Genomic DNA, 25,758 nt, shown 5'->3' with positions numbered 1-25,758 from the left:
ATAAGATGATTGAAATACTGGTATGGTGTTATGTAAGTCATAAGAATCCTACTGGACCGTTTTAGCCAACTGAAATGTGAGACAAATAGAAGCTCCTTCAGCATCTTCAATAGATCATACTGTAGATAAAAACTACACATAACATTTAAAAGTTTTATAAGCTGTAATTGAAATTATAAATGTTTCTGTTCTAGCTTTTAAATATTAATTTAAATCTGTTCTTGTTTTATTTAATATGGTTCTACCAGGGTGATAAATCAAACTAAGCAAGGCACGAGGTAACGGCCAACTCCGTAACAAGTATGAGGTGAGGAGACAGTTCAGATGTGTTTACAAGCTAAATAATAGAAATAATAGGTGAACATATATAAATTTGTTGATGAGGATTAATGCCACTAAAATGGAACTAAATAAGGTCAGATTAGATTTCATGAAACCTATTTTAGAGTAGTGGGGCAACATGGACTCACTCCATTACAGTATATAAGGTTCAGTAGAAGTAACATTGGAATACATTTGATAAATCAAACTTCTGATATTGTTATAACTATTAGTAATGAAATATCTCTTATGTAAATTCAGTAAAATTCAATTAAGGGACAAATATGACATTAAAAAGTCATGTAATGGGAGTGTGGTGGTCCTGGAAGTGGGAGGTGCTAGTTAGGGACAGACACACAGGTCTGGGGGGGAGGTCTCTCCTACAGTCCATGTCCTTCCCCAGAGTGGTCCATAATTAACTTCTGCTTGGTTAGCACTTCCAACCAGATATAAGGAGGCTGAGGCCCCAGCATCTATAAGTCAGATACCTTCTTCCTCTGTGGTAAGACCTCTCCACCTCCTTAGATTTCTACATTTGTCTCATCTTTGCACTCAGCATCTGAGGCAGTAACTATCTGCCCTGTTTGAATTGAGTTCTGCATGTCTCTTGTAAGATTTGACAATATGATATCAAGTGGCATTGGTTTACAGTGTAAAACAAATATATATATCCTTTACCGTCAAAAGCGGTGCTCCTGCACTTGTTTGTAAATTGAGGGGGTGGTCTAGAATGTAACTGGGTTATCAGGGGTATTCATTTTAATAACAAAAAATAAAATAATGTATTAAAGTGAGTTGACACTAGGGAAATGAAAGTTATCAGTTACACCTGTAGTTGAATTGGACATGGCCGTAATTATTTAGTTAAATGTTTTCTAGCCCTTCGGGGGCTAAATGATAAGGCTTTACACCACAGGAGGTTGGTGGCACCTTAATTGGGGAGGACGGGCTCGTGGTAGTGACTGGAGCGGAATAGGTGGAATGGTATCAAATACATGAAAGACATGGTTTCCATGTGTCTGTATGCCATTCCATTTGCTACGCCCCAGCCATTATTATGGCACAGCAGCCTCCACTGCATTAGACTTGTGCGTTTTCACAACACTCACATGTTTCACAGGGTCCTCCAAGAAGTACACATTCATCTGTAGGAGGGGAAAAAAGAAGGTGAGACATGGTTTGAGTCTTCACATAAAAAGTGATGAGAATATTCTGAGAGATTCCGCTCATCTAACTCTGTTGACTGGGCAGGAAGCACCACAGAGTCAATCATGTTTCTTGTTTCATCTCTTTCCTCTTTCCTAGTGATCCGTCACCATGAGTACGGACGCTGAGATGCAAATCTACGGCAAGGCTGCCATATACCTCCGTAAATCTGAGAAGGAGAGGATGGAGGCACAAGCCGCACCCTTTGATTCAAAAAACTCCTGCTATGTGGCAGACAAGGCGGAGCTGTACCTTAAGGGTCTGATCACTGCCAGGGCCGATGGGAAGTGTACTGTAACAGTCACCAAACCTGACGGCACTAAGGAGGTAAGCCTGATCTGAAAAGTATTCAAGTTTGTGCAATTACTCAATTTCTTGAAAAATCTTCAAAATGATCAAAAATATTTCAATATAAAATATAAAATCTTTAACAAAATATATATTAAGAAGCATTTCTTTTTTTTGTAAGCAGAATATAACCTTCAAATACATCATCTTTAACGCAGCTATTTAAAAATGACATTTAATTTATTTTATTGACTAGTTAAGAATCACCAGTCATGTGTCAGTGGGTGATGACAAAGTAGTTGGATTGAATGTGGATATGCATTTTTTAAATGATTAAACTTGTATTTAATGAGCAAAAAACATTCAGTCATGTCCACTTTGATCTGTATGTAATCTAGATTTCTGACTGTTTCAGGAAGGAAAAGAGTTCAAAGATGCAGACATCTACGAGATGAACCCCCCTAAGTACGACAAGATTGAGGACATGGCCATGATGACCTACCTGAATGAAGCCTCTGTGTTGTATAACCTCAAAGAGCGTTATGCAGCATGGATGATCTATGTAAGAAACCTGCATATACAAACACACACATACATGAACATAAGAAATACACACATACAGTACTATACATAAATGAATGGTAGAAACCAAAACATATCCATACAGTAGACCCACATCATTATACCAAAGTACACCCACATCCTCACATAAATCCAGGTAAAAGTCCATCTGACTTTACTAATCCCCCTAATTTAATTTAATCACTTTCATCCAGACCTACTCTGGGCTCTTCTGTGCCACGGTGAACCCCTACAAGTGGCTCCCAGTGTACGATGCAGAGGTTGTCAACGCCTACAGAGGGAAGAAGAGGATGGAGGCTCCACCCCATATCTTCTCCGTCTCTGACAACGCCTTTCAGTTCATGCTGATTGGTACGAGCTTTCATGGATGGATGGATGGATGGATGGATGGATGGATGGATGGATGGATGGATGGATGGATGGATGGATGGATGGATGGATGGATGGATGGATGGATGATGGATGGATGGATGGATGGATGGATGGATGGTTGGATGGTTGGATGGATGTCCATAAGTCCATAAGTGTTTATGGATGGATGAATGGAAGTTAAAATATGCTTTGGAGAGGTATCTACTGTTTTCTAGTCTAGGTAGAACAGTTTGCTGGGAATATCCGATTTCTGATTTTGAATGGGAAATGTTCCAAAATGAAATTCATGCTTTGAATGCAATAATGTACCCATAATGTTGCTTGAGTATGATAAGCAATATGTTTTTGGTTCCAGATAAGGAGAACCAGTCCGTCCTGATTACGTAAGTTGTTTACTAAAATGTCACTTGAGAAAGTGTTTCTATTGTAATAAGTTGGGTCTCTTGGTGTGATGAAATACATGACATTATGAATGGATTAGAGCATTAGGCTATGTGTAATAATGAGTTGATAAATGGGAATATTAGTAAAACAGGTCAACAGTGTATTTTTTTAAATCTTTCTTACAGATGAAACCAATCTGTCACTCAAACATGTAACTAAAACCCCTCTTTCTCTGTCATATAAACCAGTGGAGAATCCGGTGCAGGAAAGACTGTCAACACCAAGCGTGTCATCCAGTACTTCGCCACCATTGCAGTGTCTAGTGGCGAGAAGAAGAAGGAAGCAGACCCCAGCAAAATGCAGGTAGGTTGGGCTCATGTTTGCCTTTTTAACACATTCCAAGAAAAAATTACTTTACCAGTTTCTGAGCAACTTGTGTTTGTCTCAATCAGGGGTCTCTTGAGGATCAGATCATTGCAGCTAACCCTCTGCTGGAGGCTTACGGTAATGCCAAGACAGTGAGGAACGACAACTCGTCTCGCTTTGTAAGTATGAAGGGTATTCTGTAGAAGTTACCTTATATTGCAAAAAAAGTATTTCAGTAGTTCCCGATTGTTATATCAATAAATGTCCAACAAACTGTAACATTTAAAGGGGTCTATTCAAGTATAATGTTAGATGTATTTGTTGACCTATTTCTAACCCCCATGCTCTACTATAGGGTAAATTCATCAGGATTCACTTCCAAGCTGGCAAACTGGCTAAAGCTGACATTGAGACCTGTGAGTTGGTTTTGATTGTTTCTCAATGCTTTCCTAAATTCACACAGATTCTTTGTTGGAGATCCTCAAATGTTATCTAATATTACAATCTCTCTCTCTCTCACTCACTCACTCACTCACTCACTCACTCACTCACTCACTCACTCACTCACTCACTCACTCACTCACTCACTCACTCACTCACTCACTCACTCACTCACTCACTCACTCACTCACTCACTCACTCACTCACTCAATCTTTCTCCCTCAGACCTGCTGGAGAAGTCCAGAGTGTCCTTCCAGCTGCCCGATGAGAGAGGCTACCACATCTTCTTCCAGATGATGACAGGCCACAAACCTGAGATAGTTGGTATGGCAAAGTAGAGGTTCATGGGAAATTATTCACACCCCCCATCTGTGGAACTTATTAAAAATGTTCATAGTCTACACTAATAATACTATTACAATGATTACATCCAAGGTAACAAGGCATCTAGACATGGGTCATGTCTTTGGGAAAAATCTATCTAGTAATGCATTGTGATCACACTAGTCCACAAGTCTCAGTCCCCTCTTTTGATGCTATTTATTATATACTACATGTATCCTTGAGTCCATCTATTGAGTAAAGGAGGGAGAGATACTGTAAAGGTAGGATGGCAGAATTCTAAGAGATTTAACTGACAAGCTGTTCTCTGTCATCCACAGAAATGGCGCTCATCACCACCAACCCCTACGACTTCCCCATGTGCAGCCAGGGTCAGATCACTGTGGCCAGCATCAATGACAATGAAGAGCTGGATGCCACAGACGTGAGTCAAACAAAGGGTTAACCAAACTCTAGATAGGGAATGGGTACGACATCCACAAGAGAGTGCCACTAAGAACCCTGTGGAACTGTGTAAAACTCCTTTTGTGCTGCCATCTACTAGTGTGTTGGCCAAGCGTTATCATGTGGAACAGAGAAGCCAGTCAAATCTATCCATCCCATTGTTCTGCAGTGAGCAGCGCAGAACTGTAGTGTAACTGAGCAAACTACCGTTCAGTTCATCACTGTTGTACTTCCTCTTTAATGCCAGGATGCCATTACAATCCTGGGCTTCACTAATGATGAGAAGGTTGGCATCTACAAGCTCACAGGAGCTGTAGTGCACCACGGCAACTTGAAATTCAAGCAGAAGCAGCGTGAGGAGCAGGCCGAGCCAGACGGCACAGAGGGTGAGTCCCACTCATAGATATACAATATGTAAAGCATTAGTCCCATTCCCAGTCCCACTCATAGATATACAATATGTAAAGCATTAGTCCCATTCCCAGTCCCAAACATAGAAATAGAACATGTAAGACAGACAGTGACACATGAAAGTCAGGCAGGAGATCATTTCTAGAGAACAAATTCCAACCTCCAGAAATTATTTTAAATTATGGATGTGGGTGAATCAAAACCTAACTCACAAAGAAGTTGACCAAACTATTTTGCCAGTTTGACATCAGAAACAAGCCATCTTGTGTTCCTGATTCTGTTGTTGTTGGTTCTCTCTCCAGTGGCTGATAAAATCGCCTACCTGCTGGGCCTGAACTCAGCTGAGATGTTGAAGGCTCTGTGCTACCCCAGAGTGAAGGTCGGCAACGAGTATGTGACCAAGGGACAGACTGTGCCTCAGGTAAGGCGGCCAAACACAGCATCTACCATTTTCTCTGTGGACCGGAATTATTTTGGGAAAGAGTGCATTGCTTTTTTTGGATAGTGTTGTTGTTTTCCCAAAATTATTATCACCTTATCACTGGACATGGTCAATATCTCATGTATTAATTTGAGGTATTATCATTGCAGGTTAATAACTCAGTCATGGCTCTGGCCAAGTCTATCTATGAGAGGATGTTCTTGTGGATGGTCATCCGTATCAACGAAATGTTGGACACCAAGCAGCCAAGGCAGTTCTATATCGGTGTGCTCGATATTGCCGGGTTTGAGATCTTTGATGTGAGTATGAGACCAGAACAAGATAATTCATTTTGATTGAGATGGATTACAGCCTTGTATGATGAAATTATCCCTTTTAAAACTCCATCAACAGTACAACAGCATGGAACAGCTGTGCATCAACTTCACCAATGAGAAACTGCAACAGTTTTTCAACCACACCATGTTCGTCCTGGAGCAAGAGGAGTACAAGAAGGAGGGAATTGTCTGGGCCTTCATTGACTTCGGCATGGACTTGGCTGCCTGCATTGAGCTTATTGAGAAGGTAAACTGTCTGTGAGGATTATAACGGACCACAACAGCAAAGCTCATAGGGAGCGCTGTGTGAGACATTATCACAGTTTTACAACGTATCTGACTGTTGAGAACTCAATATGTTTCCTATTATGTGCCTCTAAATGAATATAATCATATAATAGCATGTTTACTAAAGGAATGAATGTAATCCTAAATGTAAATATCACTAATTTGATATACATCTCTTTTCGTAAAGCCATTGGGCATCTTCTCCATCCTTGAAGAGGAGTGCATGTTCCCCAAGTCTTCAGACACTACCTTCAAGGACAAGCTGTACTCCCAACATCTTGGGAAAACAAAGGCGTTTGAGAAGCCCAAGCCTGCCAAAGGCAAGGCAGAGGCCCACTTCTCCCTGGTGCACTATGCCGGTACTGTGGACTACAACATCACTGGCTGGCTGGAGAAGAACAAGGACCCCCTGAACGACTCAGTTTGTCAGTTATATGGGAAGTCAGGAGTCAAAATTCTGGCTGCCCTGTATCCCGCTGCCCCACCAGAGGGTAAGGCTAGCAACACGTCAAAATATTTAATTAAGCACTAGCTACAACTCAGACCCACATTTCTTATAAGTCTTTGAATATATCACAATTTCTCAGGGTTTATCACTGGGTTAATTTACTCATATAATAGGTGTTATTTTACATAATCTCCTTGGCAGCATTTGCCTCTAGATAAGTGTGAAGTTAACCCGAGACTCTCTGGTTTATAATGAATGTGCTTTCTGGAGACAAGACCACTCTAGATTTCTTCATAATGTACTTTTCTAGTTATCTTGAACTTTTCCCCATTTTAACAGATACAAGCAAGAAAGGAGGCAAGAAGAAGGGTGGTTCCATGCAGACTGTGTCCTCCCAGTTCAGGGTGAGCTTTTGAAAGTTGCATATTCAGTCCTTCAAGAGGTGCCTTGATAATCATAAATGATGTCTGAGAAAATGGTTTGTAACCCTCTTACAGGAGAACTTACATAAGCTGATGACCAACTTGAGGAGCACTCATCCTCACTTTGTGCGCTGCCTGATCCCCAACGAGTCAAAGACTCCAGGTACAAGAAATATTGAGTTAAATATTACATCTTATCAGTACAGTATCAGTGACTTTAACAAGCCCAATCTTTAAACAGTTTATGAATAGAGTCCTGGTTTGTTTTACCAGGTCTGATGGAGAACTTCCTGGTTATCCACCAGCTCAGGTGTAATGGTGTACTGGAGGGTATCAGGATCTGCAGAAAGGGCTTCCCCAGCAGAATCATCTATGCTGACTTCAAGCAGAGGTACACACACACACACACACACACAGAAAGATCTGCTTCAAGGGATTTCCCAGCATCAGAATAGGCTTACCTTTTACGAAATATAACCAACATATTACAACTTGACATGTGTTAAAAATGTCTACTCATTCAGGTACAAAGTACTGAATGCCAGTGTCATCCCTGAGGGCCAGTTCATGGACAACAAGAAGGCTTCTGAGAAGCTGCTTGGGTCCATTGATGTGAATCACGAAGATTACAAGTTTGGACACACCAAAGTCAGTCAAATACCCCCAGCAAAAGCTGACAACAAAACACAACTTCAATGATAATTTAAACCCTTACCATATAAAAACTATCCAGTTGATCTATCCATCCTTTTGTTCCTTCTTCTTCATTTAACTAAAGGAAAAGGTGGAAAAACATTGTAGTGTTTTTTACTTCAATGTCATAGAAGTATAGAGGAGAAACTCAACTCATTATCATGTGCATTGTGTCAGAGTGGTATGGCTGCAGTTATCTGTATCTGTGGACATTATTAATCTACAACTGTACAATAACTAACAACTTAGAAACATCCTATCCCATGGTTTGTTTGTAAGCATTTTCCTTTTTTTATTAATTTGTAAAAATGTGTCTGAAAACATAATTCCACTTTGACATTATGGGGTATTGTGTGTAGGCCAGTGACACAAAATCTCAATGTAATCCATTTTAAATTCAGGCTGGAGAAAGTTTAGGGGTGTGAATACTTTTTGAAGGCACTGTAAAACTGTACAATAACTTACAACTTATAAACAACCTATCCCATGGTTTGTTTGTAAGTATTGCAAAGTTTGTAGTTGGAATCAATCTAGTGGAGATGTTCCCCTCTTTTGATTCAACCCTTTCTATCTGTCACCATCTGTGGTTCCATTGACCATGTTAACCTGTGTTTCAGGTGTTCTTCAAAGCCGGTCTTCTGGGTGTCCTGGAGGAGATGAGAGATGAGAAGCTGGCCTCTCTGGTCGGCATGGTCCAGGCTCTCAGCCGTGGATTCCTCATGAGGAGAGAGTTCACCAAGATGATGGAGAGGAGGTGAGGAATAGTGGACATCTTGGCAAAGCATACTGTCAACCACCTGTATCTAATGCATTATGATGACATGCTGTATATGCTGTGAGTTGTTCAGAATGAGAAAGTACGTCTTATAATGCTCTATTAAAGTTGCAGTTTGGGATGTGGCAAGCTGTTCAATTGGCATATACATTTGTGATATTAACCCGTTCATTTTTGAAAAATATAAAATGCCTCATGAGCTCAGCATCACCTGTCAGTCCTTGCATCTAGAGAGCTGTCTATGAGTTTCAGAGGGGTTACATTTCCCTAGCCCTATTCCTCAGCTGTATACAAAAGGTGGCGCTGGTTTTGTTGTTCTTCGACTCCCAGAATGTAGCTTTATTAAGCATCCCAATAGGCAAAAACTGGTTGAATCATCGTTATATCCACATCATTTCAACCAAAACATTCAGTGTGATGACGTTGAATCAACGTGGATTTGAAATTTCTATTTTTTCACCCAACTTTTAACCTAAAAACAATAACATGGTGACATTTTTGGTTGATTTCTCACGTTGAATTCACGTTAGTTGACAACTCAACCAAATGTAAATCAAAACTAGATGTTGAACTGACATTTGCGCCCAGTGGGATATCACTCACCATGTAACTCTGTCCTTTCTGTCGACCAGAGATTCCATTTTCACCATCCAGTACAACGTCCGCTCATTCATGAATGTGAAAACCTGGCCATGGATGAAGTTGTACTTCAAGATCAAGCCCCTGCTGCAGAGCGCTGAGACTGAGAAGGAGCTGGCCAACATGAAGGAGAACTATGAGAAGATGACGGCAGACCTGGCCAAGGCTCTGGCCACGAAGAAGCAAATGGAGGAGAAGTTGGTGGCCCTGACGCAGGAGAAGAATGACCTGGCACTTCAAGTTGCATCTGTGAGTGAAAGACGACCATCATAAGGGCACATTTACACACACATGAATACACAGATGAACACACACACATATGAATTCTCTGTAAAGTATGTGGCTGTATTTATTAAAATATGCTGTATTTATTTCATGAATTTCTATTGATTTAATCTGACCTCTTTGACTAAAGTGTATATTTTGATACACAAAGTAAGGCCTCTGATTTGTCCTCGTGTTCTGAAACCAGGAAGGAGAGAGTCTGAACGATGCCGAGGAAAGGTGCGAGGGGCTCATCAAGAGCAAGATCCAGCTGGAGGCCAAACTCAAAGAGACGACCGAGAGGCTGGAGGATGAGGAGGAGATCAATGCCGAGTTGACTGCCAAGAAGAGGAAGCTGGAGGATGAGTGCTCTGAGCTGAAGAAGGACATCGATGACCTGGAGCTCACCCTGGCCAAAGTGGAGAAGGAGAAGCATGCCACCGAAAACAAGGTCTTGTGTTTTACCATAGACAGTCTAACCAAACAATAATCCAAACAATAATCAACTCAAAACATAGCTTAACAGAAATGGAATTCAAGTTGTATTGTGGGTGAATTTCAGTTGCGGCGTACTCCCCACATTCATTGCATGTTCTGTTCCCCCACTCATTTATGACTTCCACTCAGTACACTGGCATGGTGTACACTACCATCTAGTGTTGAATCTATAGTACAGTACTTGTTGACACATTTCTAATTTAAATGAATGTAAAATATAACAAACTAAATCTCCCCTTTATGGTGAAGTATAATTATGTTGTGACCATTTTCAGGTTAAAAACCTGACAGAGGAGATGGCATCTATGGATGAGAGTGTTGCCAAGCTGACCAAGGAGAAGAAAGCCCTCCAAGAGGCCCACCAGCAGACACTGGACGACCTGCAGGCAGAGGAGGACAAAGTCAACACTCTGACCAAGGCCAAGACCAAGCTGGAACAGCAAGTGGACGACGTGAGTGGAGTTCGACATTTTAACCATGATAGAATGTAAGATGATATTATCTTCAGTTGTTTAGATTTTAATAATATATTTGTTTTTATCTTATAGCTTGAGGGTTCTCTGGAGCAAGAGAAGAAGCTCCGTATGGACCTAGAGAGATCCAAGAGAAAGCTGGAGGGAGATCTGAAACTCGCCCAGGAGTCCATAATGGACCTGGAGAATGACAAGCAGCAGGCTGATGAGAAAATCAAGAAGTAAACACAAACAAATCACAACAGTATTACCTGCTACCTGTTTTTGGCTAATTCTTGTAATTATGAATCAGCATATACATGTGATTCTTAAAGGGATACTTCAGGAAGCCCTTTATCTACTTCCCCAGACTGAGATGAACTCGTGGATACCATTTTTATGTCTCTGCATGCAGTTTGAAGTTGCTAACTAGTGTTAGCGGAATAACTGGAAGTCTATAGTAACTGCTAGCATGCTAGTAGATACCATATACTTCCAGTCATTGTGCTAATGCTAGTAAGCATTGGCTCGCAAAACTACTTCTAACTTCCTTCATACTAGATGCAGAGACATAAAAATGGTATCCACAAGTTCATCTGACTCTGTGGAAGTAGATTCCAAAATGCTGAAGTATCCCTTTAAAAGCAAAGTGAATGGTATGATACTCTCCCTTTACACTATCGAACCGAAACCAACTCTGCAATTGGCGTATTTGTGTTTCTTAGGAAGGAGTTTGAGACCACTCAGCTCCTCAGCAAGATTGAGGATGAGCAGTCTCTGGGAGCTCAGCTGCAGAAGAAGATCAAGGAACTCCAGGTACAGTACAGGATAAAAGCCCACAACTGAATCATTTCCTGAAAAACACTTTCTGGTAGCAGACAGTGTTCCTGGTGGCTTCTAATGGCTCAGTAGGTTGGAAGATGGTGTTTCTGGTTGGTGCTTCTTACCATTGTGGTTTTGGTTCCTGCATGGGACACTGTCTACTGAATATATTAGTGTATATTAGTACAGGATCTAAGCTCCAGTACAGGAAAGCACAGACTTGAATCATTTCTTGAAAAACATTATTCTGGTAGCACACATTTTTCCCGGTTTCTTCTGATGGCTCAGTTTGTTGGAAGATGGTGTTTCTTGCTAGTGCTTCTTACTGTTGTAAAGATGATGCTTCTTAATTGTGGTTTTGTGGCGCAGTGGTCTAAGGCACTGCATCGCAGTGCTAGCTGTGCCACTAGAGATCCTGTTTCGAATCCAGGCTCTGTCGTAGCCCATGGGGCGGCGCACAAGTCGTCCAGGGTAGGGGAGGGAATGGCCGGCAGGGATGTAGCTCAGTTGGTAGAGCATGGCATTTGCAACGCCAGGGTTGTGGGTTCGATTCCAGTATGAAAAATAAATAAATATGTATCCACTCACTAACTGTAAGTCGCTCTGGATAAGAGCGTCTGCTAAATGACTAAAATGTAAATGTAAATGTTTTGGTTCCCGCATTGGACACTGTCTACTGAATATATTAACTGTCTTTGCATTAACACATTTATGCAAAATATACCTACTATTATTATTTTTTTAGGTTCAATTGTTTCAACTATATTGTAGTGTTCATCCCCCCTGCTTCTGCCCCCTGTTCTAGGCCCGTATTGAGGAGCTGGAAGAGGAAATTGAGGCTGAGCGTGCTGCCAGGGCTAAGGTTGAGAAGCAGAGGGCCGATCTCTCCAGGGAACTTGAGGAGATCAGCGAGAGGCTAGAGGAGGCCGGAGGCGCCACTGCTGCTCAGATTGAGATGAACAAGAAGCGTGAGGCTGAGTTCCAGAAGCTGCGTCGTGATCTTGAAGAGTCCACCCTGCAGCACGAGGCCACAGCCGCCGCTCTGCGCAAGAAGCAGGCTGACAGTGTGGCTGAGCTCGGGGAGCAGATCGACAACCTGCAGCGCGTCAAGCAGAAGCTGGAGAAGGAGAAGAGCGAGTACAAGATGGAGATTGATGACCTCTCCAGCAACATGGAGGCCGTCGCCAAGGCTAAGGTGAGTAGTGATGTTTTGGTCAAGCAGTGTTGAGGAGGGCCAACTACATTACCATTCAACTGAACTGAGGTTGACAGGAGTCCCATATCTAAAGTAATTATGGAACATGTTTCACTAACAGGGCAATCTGGAGAAGATATGCCGTACTCTTGAGGACCAGCTGAGCGAGCTCAAGACTAAGAATGATGAGAATGTTCGCCAGGTCAACGACATCAGTGGACAGAGGGCCAGACTCCTGACAGAAAATGGTACCATCAACAATGAACAACAAACTAATGCTTTACTTCAGTAGAACACAATAAACTGTGTTGTGGATTTATGTCCATAGTCCACATCAGTGGCGGCCGGTGATGTTTAAGATGAAGGAGGATGATGCATTTTTTAGGAGCATGGCCTTATTTCTATTACAGCATATTGGATGACTCATTCATATTTGATTCACCCAGCTCAATGTAACATCGATAGGTTTAGGCTACTACATGATACTAACATTTTCCCTATACCCATCATGAGGTTTCTACAACCTAGCCTATGAATGAAAGTTTACAATGTAGGTGCACAGGTTGAGAGAAAAATTAGAGTAATCGAGGTGAGAGACAGTGACACATTCAATACCGCCTTGCACACTCTTACCTGAATCTAGCTGATCTAGGTTGTAATCATTAGTCCAACAGTTGCAAACGAGTTTCTATTGGACAAATTCAGGTATGTTTATCCTCATTTTGTTCCATTTGCTTCCGTTTAAGAAACATTTTCCAACAGAATCGGCGGAATGAATACATCCCTGATCACACGCAAACACAGTTCACTTTCATAGAAGCCACATACAAAAAGCATGATCATTTTGCTCGTTGTATAATTCCTTCTCGCATCTACGCGCTCTCCTCCTCTCACCTTTTCCCTTGACATCTGGACTTCAGTGCAAAACACATCAGCTGTCTGTGATCAGGCGAAAAAAACTTTCCAATCCAAACCTTCATATCATAACCACTAACTGCTACACACAGCCTACAGTTTTGTCACCATAGCTAGTCAACATAGCTACTAGAACTAACACGTTAGTAAACCCGCTACAATCATGCAGTACAGTCAGCAAGCAGTTTAGCAGTTACACCGGCAATAAATTAATAAAACCAAAAGCTTGCCTTGACTTGGAAGAGTTCCAGTGTTGAATAGCCATAGCCAGCTAACTAACATAGCATTTGAGCCGGGTGTTTGAGTAAGCTAAACTAGCAAGCTGCATTCGCTAGCTAAGTGAAAGTGAGAAAAAAAACATGTCCGTTCATGCTGCAAGAGCTATGATAGGTTGCAGTACATTGTCATTATTACTGTGTAAGTCTATGGAAGGGGGTGAGAACCAAGTCAATGTACCAAGAGGAGGACGGAAACTAGCTGTCCTCCGGCTAAACAATGGTGCTACCCTACAGAGTGCTGTGAAGGCTACTGTAGACCTTCATTTCGCAACAATGTGTTTTAATCAATTATTTGGTGACGTGAATATATTTAGCGTAGTTTTATCTAAAAAGGATAACTTTTTAAATGTTTCACTATTTTTATTTTTAATGAATTTCACTGAGGAGGATGGTCCTCTCCTTCCTCTTCTGAGGAGCCTCCACTGGTCCTGGTATACTATTCACCACCTAACATTGCCCTACAATACCTCAAACTCCATTTTCAATCTTGGAGAACATAGACCTCATTAACAAGATGTCCCTCTATCCCTGCAGGTGAGTTTGGCCGCCAGCTGGAGGAGAAGGAAGCCCTGGTGTCTCAGCTGACCAGAGGAAAACAGGCCTTCACTCAGCAGGTGGAGGAGCTGAAGAGGCAGATTGAGGAAGAGGTCAAGGTAAGGAACCCAAAATGGACTCCACCGACCACAGAGTTTAGAGCAGGGATCATCAACTAGATTCAGCCGTGTGCTGATTTTTTTCTTGAGCGGATGGTCAGGGGGCCGGAACATAATTACAAATAATTTGTAGACTGCAAATTGAACGCAAGAAGCACAAACAGATATAATATTTGACTAAAACATTATTATTTCAAACCTTGCTTACATTTCTATACGATCACATACATGGGCGTCATGCACCCCAAAATAAAAATCGAAGGGGGCACAAAGTACGTGAGGATGGCTGGGGGTGCGGTCCTGAGGGGGGGGTAGGCCCCCTGTCCTGAAGAATACTTTGGAACAGATTTCCCCAAAAATGTTTTTACTGTCTTTTATAGTCCCCCACCCCCGAAAACTTGAGGGGCCAAATATTATTGTGGCCCGCCAGTTGGACAACCCTGTTTTAGAGCCATATCTTCATATAGATGGTGACTACGCCACCCTCAGAGACTTCTACTATAATTTGTTTGACTATCTCTCAAATCTCTCTTTGTCTTTCTCTCTCACAGGCTAAAAACGCACTGGCCCACGGTGTCCAGTCTGCCCGCCATGACTGTGACCTCCTGAGGGAGCAGTTTGAGGAGGAGCAGGAGGCCAAGGCAGAGCTGCAACGCGGCATGTCAAAGGCCAACAGTGAGGTGGCTCAGTGGAGGACTAAGTATGAAACTGATGCCATCCAGCGCACAGAGGAGCTGGAGGAGGCCAAGTGAGTCACACGCAACAGAAAAAACTCAAATATATGGTGTGGATGGTGAGGGTGGTAGGGGGCTTTGAGAAAATGCTACATCAACATGAATTGTAACATTTGTTTCAGCCCCTAAAACCTCCCTCTGTTGTCCAACAGGAAGAAGCTGGCCCAGCGTCTGCAGGAGGCTGAGGAGACCATTGAGGCGACCAACTCCAAGTGTGCCTCCCTGGAGAAGACCAAGCAGAGGCTGCAGGGAGAGGTGGAGGACCTCATGATTGACGTTGAGAGAGCCAATGCATTGGCCGCCAACCTCGACAAGAAGCAGAGGAACTTTGACAAGGTCAAAAGAAAGAAACCTCACACTTGGGTGATATTTACTGTCTGCAATATGATCAATTGTAGTATAATTGTAGCATATTTATGAATCAAAACTCTTCATCTATGACTTTTAATGAAAATCCCATGTATTTCCCTAGGTTCTGGCAGAGTGGAAGCAGAAGTATGAGGAGGGTCAGGCTGAGCTGGAAGGAGCTCAGAAGGAGGCTCGCTCTATGAGCACTGAACTCTTCAAGATGAAGAACTCCTACGAGGAGGCTCTGGATCATCTGGAGACCCTGAAGAGAGAGAACAAGAACCTGCAACGTGAGCATTTGACAGCAGTTCTATTTGGCTCATGTTTGACTAGTGTTTTGAAAATGGAGGGAACTGTAATCATCCAAATTACTATTACACCATTTCAGAGTTTTCATGTTCAGTTCAAAATATATATATATTTTTAAACTTGTGATCGCTATTCCTTTGATCAACCCAAGGATGTGGAGGGCAATTAGATTTGCAAGACCGCATGAAGTGCTGTTAATTAATTAACTGTTATTATGATTCAATGTCAACTTCAGTACATTGGTGATATCCACTGAAAATCTCCCAAGTCTAAACTGCTCCTGTGTGTGTGTGTGTGCAGAGGAGATCTCTGACCTGACTGAGCAGATCGGAGAGACTGGCAAGAGCATCCATGAGCTGGAGAAGGCCAAGAAGACCGTGGAGACAGAGAAGTCTGAGATCCAGACCGCTCTGGAGGAGGCTGAGGTACAAACTACAGCTGTTTGATGGGAAAAGCAGTGTTACACTAGCAATGCCAACTACAGTCTAATGCTCCCTGTATTGGAGTTTATTGTAGTCATATGTGTACAAAACATTCAGGACACCTGCTCTTTCCATGACATAGACTGACCAGGTGAATCCAGGTGAAAGCTATAATCCTGCATTGATGTTACTTGTTAAATCCACTTCAATCAGTGTAGATAAGGAATTTTAAGCCTTGAAACAATTGAAACATGGATTGTGTATGTGTGCCATTCAGAGGGTGAATGAGACAAAATATTTAATTGCCTTTAAACGGGGTATGGTAGTAGGTGCCAGGCGTACATGTTTAAATGTGTCAAGAACTGCAAAGCTGCTGGGTTTTTCACGCTCAACAGTTCCCATTTGTATCAAGAATGGTCCACCACCCAAAGGACATCCAGCCAACTTGACTCAACTGTGGGAGGCATTGTAGTCAACATGGGCCAGCATCCCTGTGGAATGCTTTCAACACCTTGTAAAGTCCATACCCGAACGAATTGAGGCTGTTCTGAGGGAAAAATAGCAATTCAATATTAGGAAGGTGTTCTTAATGTTTGGTACACTCAGGGTATATTCAATTCCTATATCCAAATGTATTGAACACAATTCGCCTGACTGCTTCTGTTTGTCCAGGGCACACTGGAGCACGAGGAATCCAAGATTCTGCGTGTGCAACTGGAGCTGAACCAGATCAAGGGGTGAGGTGGACAGGAAGATTGCTGAGAAGGATGAGGAGATGGAGCAGATCAAGAGGAACAGCCAGAGGGTGGTTGACTCCATGCAGAGCACCCTGGACTCTGAGGTCAGGAGCAGGAATGATGCCCTGAGGGTGAAGAAGAAGATGGAGGGAGACCTGAACGAGATGGAGATCCAGCTGAGCCACTCCAACAGGCAGGCCGCTGAGGCCCAGAAACAGCTGAGGAACGTCCAGGGACAGCTCAAGGTAAAGGGACTGGGACATCAGGTTCAAAACCTAAACATGGCTAGGGATTTGTTTGTAAATCTGTAGAAAGTGGTTTATGTTCTAAATGTAACGATACTGGAGAAATTCGTACCAATTTACATTTCTGTCACTGATCGATCCTATCGCCCCTACTTCCACAAGTCCTAATGAACCTATGTCATTGTAAACCCCAGGATGCCCAATTGCATCTTGATGATGCCGTCCGCGCTGCAGAGGACATGAAGGAGCAGGCAGCCATGGTGGAGCGCAGAAACGGTCTGATGGTGGCTGAAATCGAGGAGCTGAGAGTTGCTCTGGAGCAGACAGAGAGAGGCCGCAAAGTGGCTGAGACTGAGCTGGTAGACGCCAGCGAGCGTGTTGGACTGCTGCACTCCCAGGTATGGGTCAAAAGCCATTTCCAATGGAACTCAACCAAGCATACCGTTTAAACACATCTGGAATTTGACAGCTTTTAGAATTCCAGAATTTCAGCCTTGTGAATCGTAGAGAGCCAGTTCTCTTGAGAGCCAAACAAATCATATTGTTTCCTCCTATAGAACACCAGCCTTCTGAACACCAAGAAGAAGCTGGAGACTGACCTGGTGCAGGTGCAGGGAGAGGTGGACGACATCGTCCAGGAGGCCAGGAATGCAGAGGAGAAGGCCAAGAAGGCCATCACTGATGTGAGTCCTTGAATTACATCGACTTGATTTGTCCCCAAGGGCCAATGGTAGCTGGGCTGGTTAACCACAATAAAGATGTCAAAGAGACGTTATGATTGGTGCCAATTGGTGCATGAATTAAACAAACTACTTTTCCAGGCGGCCATGATGGCTGAGGAGCTGAAGAAGGAGCAGGACACCAGCTCTCACCTGGAGAGGATGAAGAAGAACCTGGAGGTCACAGTCAAGGACCTGCAGCACCGCCTGGATGAGGCTGAGAATCTGGCCATGAAGGGAGGCAAGAAGCAGCTCCAGAAACTGGAGTCCAGGGTGAGTTAACAGCAGAGTGTATTAGGGTGGATTGAAAGACCGATTGCTGGAAATGTATTTGATCATATATAAAAATACACAGGAGACACTTTCTCTCAATAAAAGTCCAAATTAGGGTTAAGTGCCTTGCACATCAACACATTGTTAATGTTAAAGGCTCCGGCATTTGAACCAGCAACGTTGAACTGCTAGGATACCTGCCACCCTAAACCACCTATATCAAGGGTTCACAAACTTTTAGCCTCGGGACCCCTTTTGTGATAGCGAATTCATCAGGGACCCCCTCATCATATCAGAAGACAATTCCTACTTTAGAGTGCGATAAAAATAGCATCCAAGTAATTTCACCATGGAGTTTCTAAACCCAGAGGTGCAACATTGCAAGACTTCTGGGAACCCTTACGAAGCGGACTTGGCAGACTTGGCAGACCAGACTGGGGTGTGGGGTTTGAGATGTTTATGGGAGAAGTGGAAAATTCATCCTTGGATGTTAATTTTCTTGAAATCTAAAGGCAAGACCTTACTACAACCTAGTGAAAGTAACAAACGGACACGTTTCCATTTTCATCAAAAACAACTTTCTACCGAAGGAGAAGCTTTTGATTTGACTGCACATGTGCAGTTCAGCACAACCGTTAGACCCGATGATGTGTTTCTGCGCATGAGATTAGCTAGTGATGGTCGCCATGGCATTGTCCACAAGTCTTCATCTTTGGTTTTACTATGACTTCTGCAGTGCATGGCCGGACTAATCAAGCCGGACAAATCAAGTCTCGGCCCCTGGGAAATAACATTTTTAAAGTCACCTCTTGGCATCAGAAACAACATTTTGCAGTTTTAAAACGAATTTTCTGCAGTTCTACAATTTTTTTGCCTTTGGAAAGAGAGAACATTTTGTAATTTTACAGCTAATTTCTTGCAATTCTACACATTTTGCCATGGGGCGGAGAGATAATCATAATCAACATTTTGAGGAATATGTTACACTTATTTCATAAGTTCATAAAAACGTGAAAATACAACATAACTTAAATCTTTAAAAAACATATAAATCTTAAAAAACATATATACATACTCCAGAAACATTACCGTCTCGAATATAGTGCTTTTCCAGTCGCTTACCTTCAAAATAAAGATATAACAATGTATTTATGTCGGTGCTTCTGTCTTGCTGTTCTACACATTTTGCCATGGAGCGGAGAGAAAATGTAGCGGTTTTAAAAGCTTAAATCAGGAAGCATTTATGTTCAAAATCAACATTTTGAGGAATATGTTACACTTATTTCATAAGTTCATAAAAACGTGAAAATACAACATAACTTAAATCTTAAAAAAACATATTAATCTTAAAAAACATATACACATACTCCAGAAACATTAATATAGTGCTTTCCCAGTCGCTTACCTTCAAAATAAAGATATACCAATGTATTTATGTCGGTGCTTCTTTCTTGCTGTTGGCTCACTTGGCAAACTTCTCTCAACTGTCATAGCGCGAGCCTCATAATAGAAGAAATCTCATAACATTAAAACATGCGAGTGGCGTCCTCTAGTGGCCATACTGCTACTGAAATAAATACATGCCAAAATTGATCAATGGTAATATACAGTATATTACAAATACCAGAAGAATTGGGTTGAAAACATATATAATTGATGGAGTACTGTGGATACCAATATCACTGTGAGCCTCCCTCTTGTGCATCTAAGGGTTAATTATATTGTCGGAGCTAGAAACACAAGCATTTCGTTACACCCGCAAAAACAACACATTTTGATTTGATTTGTATTGTATTGCACCCATTTTCCACAGATCCCTGTTAGTTTAATCTGTTGTTGCTATCAATATTCATAAAAATTTAATGTCAATTCCACTTTGGGAACCATTGACCTAGATAATGAAAGGTTGTTATTATTACAGACCCCTTCAATAAAAATTGTGAAAAGTACATAGGAACATACAACAATTGTGCCTCCTTGACTAGGTAGAAGACTATACCTCTGTTTTACAAAGATTTGTTACATCGGATTTCACCACAAACAAATGCCTACGTTTATTTTTTCCACAAAGGTGCGTGAGCTTGAGACTGAGGTGGACGCCGAGCAGAGAAGAGGTGTAGACGCAGTCAAGGGAGTCCGCAAGTATGAGCGCAGAGTCAAGGAGCTCACTTACCAGGTAAGAGAAAGTGCATTCTTCACACACTTGACAGTAACACAGACAGGTTTGTTTATAGAACTATACTGAATTTGATTCTTTGATCTTCTCCCACAGACTGAGGAGGATAAGAAGAACGTTAGCAGACTTCAGGACCTGGTAGATAAGCTGCAGTTGAAAGTGAAGGCCTACAAGAGGCAGGCTGAGGAAGCGGTGAGTCACACACTTAGTCAAATACTCTGAAAGCATACATAAAAAAAATAAAAAAATAAAAAAAATCCCTAGTAGACGTTACAAAACGTAATATCCGTATAGTTAAGTTGAAGTAAGTGTTGCTACAGTCAACAATGAATTATGCAAATTATGCAAAAGGAGACGGGGTTTAATATTAATTTGCTGGTATAGTGGTATTGCTGGAGGCAGCGATTTGATCCCCTGTTCCTCCACTCACTTTCTCTGCTGTATCATCCATCTCCCTATATACATTGCTGTCCTAAATCTGCCAATATTTGTTTGATTGAAAATACCTTTAAAAATGTATATTTTAATTTGCTACCTGAAGCATCAAACTTTAAATGCTGATGTTTCGCTCTCCATCTCTTTTCCTCACCCAGGAGGAAGCAGCAAACCAGCACATGTCTAAGTTCAGGAAGGTTCAGCATGAGCTGGAGGAGGCTGAGGAGCGTGCTGACATCGCTGAGACTCAGGTCAACAAGCTCAGAGCCAAGACCCGTGACACTGGAAAGGTACAGAACTGCTGCTAAACCTATACCTGACTCATGTTCAAATATGACCACATCAACACCACCTATGATTCAGTCTTCACAGAGGGCAATACTGACCTTTTACACTCACTCAACTGTATTTAAGACCATTAAGAAGCATATTTCAGGTAGGGCAAAATAATCTAATAAAATGAATTCAGTTGGTACTTCAAATGTGAAAATCCAAGCTGAGCACTGTGCCTTAAATGCTTGATCCGTTATATTCTATCCAAGTCTATCCATATATTTATCATGTTCATTATTATTACTGATCCATTATATTCTATCCAAGTCTATCCATATATTTATCATGTTCATTATTATTACTGATCCATTATATTCTATCCAAGTCTATCCATATATTCATCATGTTCATTATTATTACTGATCCATTATATTCTATCCAAGTCTATCCATATATTTATCATGTTCATTATTATTACTGATCCATTATATTCTATCCATATATTTATCATGTTCATTATTATTACTGATCCATTATATTCTTTCTTTCTTCTTACAGGGCAAAGAAGTTGCTGAATAAACAGGACCAAGTCTTATCATTTTCCTGTGTTGCATAAAATATGATTTTCATGGTGAAATGTTGAGCATTGATTAAAAACATGTTGACCTACATACACTTCCTTTGTGACTGTGGACTTATTATTCAGCAAACAGCTTTTTCATACCATACAAATATTGTACTTTAATTAAAGGAGCAATCTGGGATTCCAACATCAACAAAGCAGACACCCCAACAAAGCGGTAACTTTCTTTGGTAAACATCTGAGGGATTAGGCTGGAGAAATGTAACCACTCTCAAATTCTCAGACTGAGCTATGGATGTAAGGACTGACCATCCATAACATCAAAATGATAGTTTTAATTCTTTACACTCGGTGGAATTGTGGGGATATTCTCAGCACAAAGTTCTCAGAAAACAACAAACCAGATTTTTTGCATTTGAATTTTGTCACAGATTATGCATAAATAAGTATTTAGTGGACAGACTACGTAAACATAAATGGTTATTGAGCATCTGACCAAATTACTCAATATTTTGGTTCTGGGTTTTACTGATATTATTTTTTTACATTTACATTTTAGTCAGTTAGCAGATGCTCTTATCCAGAGCGACTTACAGTTAGTGAGTGCATACATTTTTCATACTGGCCCCCCGTGGGGAACGAACCCACAACCCTGACGTTGCAAGCGCCCTGCTCTACCAACTGATCTACAGGGGACTAACGTGCATATAAATGGGAAAAGAAATGACAAATAATGATTTATCATTAACCAATTAGCATTTCTAATAGATTTTCGGCAGATATACACTTCTGTAATGATTAGAGTTCTTATGGTAATACAATGTCTATATAATTTCTTATGAAAATTATGGTAATACACATTATAAACACAATAATGAACTTTATAAAAACGGTTTTACACATTATAAACACAATAATACACATTATAACCATAGTAATACACATTATAAACATGGTAATATACATTATAAACACGGTAATACACGGTAATACACATTATAAACACGGTGATACACATTATAAACACGGTAATACACATTATAAATACGTAATACACATTATAAACACAGTAATACACATTATAAACACGGTAATACACATTATAAACACGGTAATACACATTATAAATACGGTAATACACATTATAAACACGGTAATACACATTATAAATACGGTAATAGACATTATAAACACGGTAATACACATTATAAGCACAGTAATACACATAAACATGCAATAGTCTTTTGCAAGGTTCCGATGGATAAATGTACCTTTCATGAGGAAAATACTCTGTTAAAGTGACGTCGTCCTACATCATACTTCAGGGTCATTTCCCCTAATATTTTGAATGGGCTTGACAATTATATCATCATATTTGTTAAAACGCAGTCATTTAAGATATATTCTGAACAAAATTATAAACGCAACATGAAACAATTTCAAAGATTTTACTGAGTTACAGTTCATATAAGGAAATCAGTCAATTGAAATACATTCATTAGGCTCTAATCTATGGATTTCACATGACTGTTAATACAGATTTGCATCTGTTGGTCACAGATACCTTTAAAACAAAGGTTGTGGCGTGGATCAGAAAACCAGTCAGTATCTGGGTGTGACCACCATTTTCCAGCATTTTCCTCATGCAGCGGACACAACTCTTTCGCATAGAGTTGATCAGGCTGTATATTGTGGCCTGTGGAATGTTGTCCCACTCCTCTGCAATGTCTGTGCGAAGTTGCTGGATATTGGCGGGAACTAGAACACGCTGTCATACACATCGATCCAGAGCATCCCAAACATGCTCAACTGGTGACATGTCTAGTGAGTATGCAGGCCATGGAAGAACTGGGACATTATCAGCTTCCAGGAATTGTGTACAGATCCTTGCCAAATGGAGCCATGCATTATCATGCTGAAACATGAGGTGATGGCAGCAGATGAATGGCACGACAAACTGCACATTTTTGAGTGGCCTTTTATTGTCGCCAGCACAAGGTGCACCTGTGTAATGATCATGCTGTTTAATCAGCTTCTTGATATGCCACACCTGTAAGGTGGAAGGATTATCTTGGCAAAGGAGAAATGTTCACTAACAGGGATGTAAACTTAACCCTCCCGTTGTCCTAGGGTCAAAATGACCCACACTGTGTTGAACCAACTTTATTTAATTTTTATATTTTTTGGATCATTTGTGAGAAGGAGGCAGTGATACTTTCTTTAAAGTCTCACTGCCTCCTTCTCACAAATGATCCCCAAAATATAAAAATTAAATAAAGTTGGTTCAACACAGTGGCGGGTCATTTTGACCCTAGGACAACGGGAGGGTTAAAACAAGTCAAAATGAGTCTCAGTAGTGTGTGTGGCCTCCACGTGCCTGTATGACCTCCCTACAACGCCTGGGCATGCTCCTGATGAGGTGGCGGATGGTCTCCTGAGGGATCTCCTCCCAGACCTGGAGTAAAGCATCCGCCAACTCCTGGACATTCTGTGGTGCAACGTGGCATTGGTGGATGGAGCGAGACATGATGTCCCAGATGTGCTCAATTGGATTCAGGTCTGGGGAACGGGCGGGCCAGTCCATAGCATCAATGCCTTCCTCTTGCAGGAACTGCTGACACACTCCAGCCACATGAGGTCTAGTATTGTCTTGCATTAGGAGGAACCCAGGGCCAACCGCACCAGCATATGGTCTCACAAGGGGTCTGAGGATCTCATCTCGGTACCTAATGGCACTCAGGCTACCTCTGGTGAGCAGATGGAGGGCTGTGCGGCCCCACAAAGAAATGCCACCCCACACCATGACTGACCCACCGCCAAACCGGTCATGCTGGAGGATGTTGCAGGCAGCAGAACGTTCTCCACGGCGTCTCCAGACTCTGTCACGTCTGTCACATGCTCAGTGTGAACCTGCTTTCATCTGTGAAGAGCACAGGGCGCCAGTGGCGAATTTGCCAATCTAGGTGTTCTCTGGCAAATGCCAAACGTCCTGCACGGTGTTGGGCTGTAAGCACAACCCCCACCTGTGGACGTCGGGCCCTCATACCACCCTCATGGAGTCTGTTTCTGACCGTTTGAGCAGACACATGCACATTTGTGGCCTGCTGGAGGTCATTTTGCAGGGCTCTGGCAGTGCTCCTCCTGCTCCTCCTTGCACAAAGGTGGAGGTAGCAGTCCTGCTGCTGTGTTGTTGCCCTCCTACAGCCTCCTCCACGTCTCCTGATGTACTGGCCTGTCTCCTGGTAGCGCCTCCATGCTCTGGACACTACGCTGACAGACACAGCAAACCTTCTTGCCACAGCTCGCATTGATGTGCCATCCTGGATGAGCTGCACTACCTGAGCCACTTGTGTGGGTTGTAGACTCCACTAGAGTGAAAGCACCGCCAGCATTCAAAAGTGACCAAAACATCAGCCAGGAAGCATAGGAACTGAGAAGTGGTCTGTGGTCACCACCTGCAAAACCAGTCCTTTATTGGGGGTGTCTTGCTAATTGCCTATAATTTCCACCTGTTGTCTATTCCATTTGCACAACAGCATGTGACATTTATTGTCAATCAGTGTTGCTTCCTAAGTGGACAGTTTGATTTCACAGAAGTGTGATTGACTTGGAGTTACATTGTGTTGTTTAAGTGTTCCCTTTATTTTTTTGAGCAGTGTATAATTATAATTATAATAGTGTTTGTGGATGAATTTACTTCTGGTAGATGCCTTTTATTTAGTTTTTGCACTGAAGACCATTGCGCTACGTTTTTGTCTATTCAAAAAGCCTAAAAATGTTCATAAACTACAAGGCTACTTCCTGGAAAATGTTCATAAACTACAAGGCTACTTCCTGGAAAAAGTTCATAAACTACAAGGCTACTTCCTGGAAAAAGATCATAAACTACAAGGCTACTTCTTGGAAAATGTTCATAAACTACAAGGCTACTTCCTGGAAAATGTTCATAAACTACAAGGCTACTTCCTGGAAAATGTTCATAAACTACAAGGCTACTTCCTGAAAAAAGTTCATAAACTACAAGGCTACTTCCTGAAAAAGTTCATAAACTACAAGGCTACTTCCTGGAAAATGTTCATAAACTACAATGCTACTTCCTGGAAAATTTTCATAAACTACAAGGCTACTTCCTGAAAAATGTTCATAAACTACAAGGCTACTTCCTGAAAAACGTTCATAAACTACAAGGCTACTTCCTGAAAAAAGTTCATAAACTACAAGGCTACTTCCTGAAAAAAGTTAATAA

At 41.7% G+C, this 25,758-nt stretch overlaps 1 pseudogene; it reads left to right on the top strand.

The window, feature by feature from the left end:
* Positions 1-1,626: 1,626 nt before the first annotated feature.
* Positions 1,627-21,604, top strand: LOC121564567 (annotated as a pseudogene).
* The last annotated feature ends 4,154 nt before the right edge of the window (positions 21,605-25,758 follow it).

Source organism: Coregonus clupeaformis, unplaced genomic scaffold, assembly GCF_020615455.1.
Source record: "Coregonus clupeaformis isolate EN_2021a unplaced genomic scaffold, ASM2061545v1 scaf0943, whole genome shotgun sequence".
Classification (NCBI taxonomy): Eukaryota; Metazoa; Chordata; class Actinopteri; order Salmoniformes; family Salmonidae; genus Coregonus; species Coregonus clupeaformis.
The sequence above is the reverse complement of the archived record's forward strand: the minus strand, read 5'-3'. Positions and strand labels throughout refer to the sequence as shown.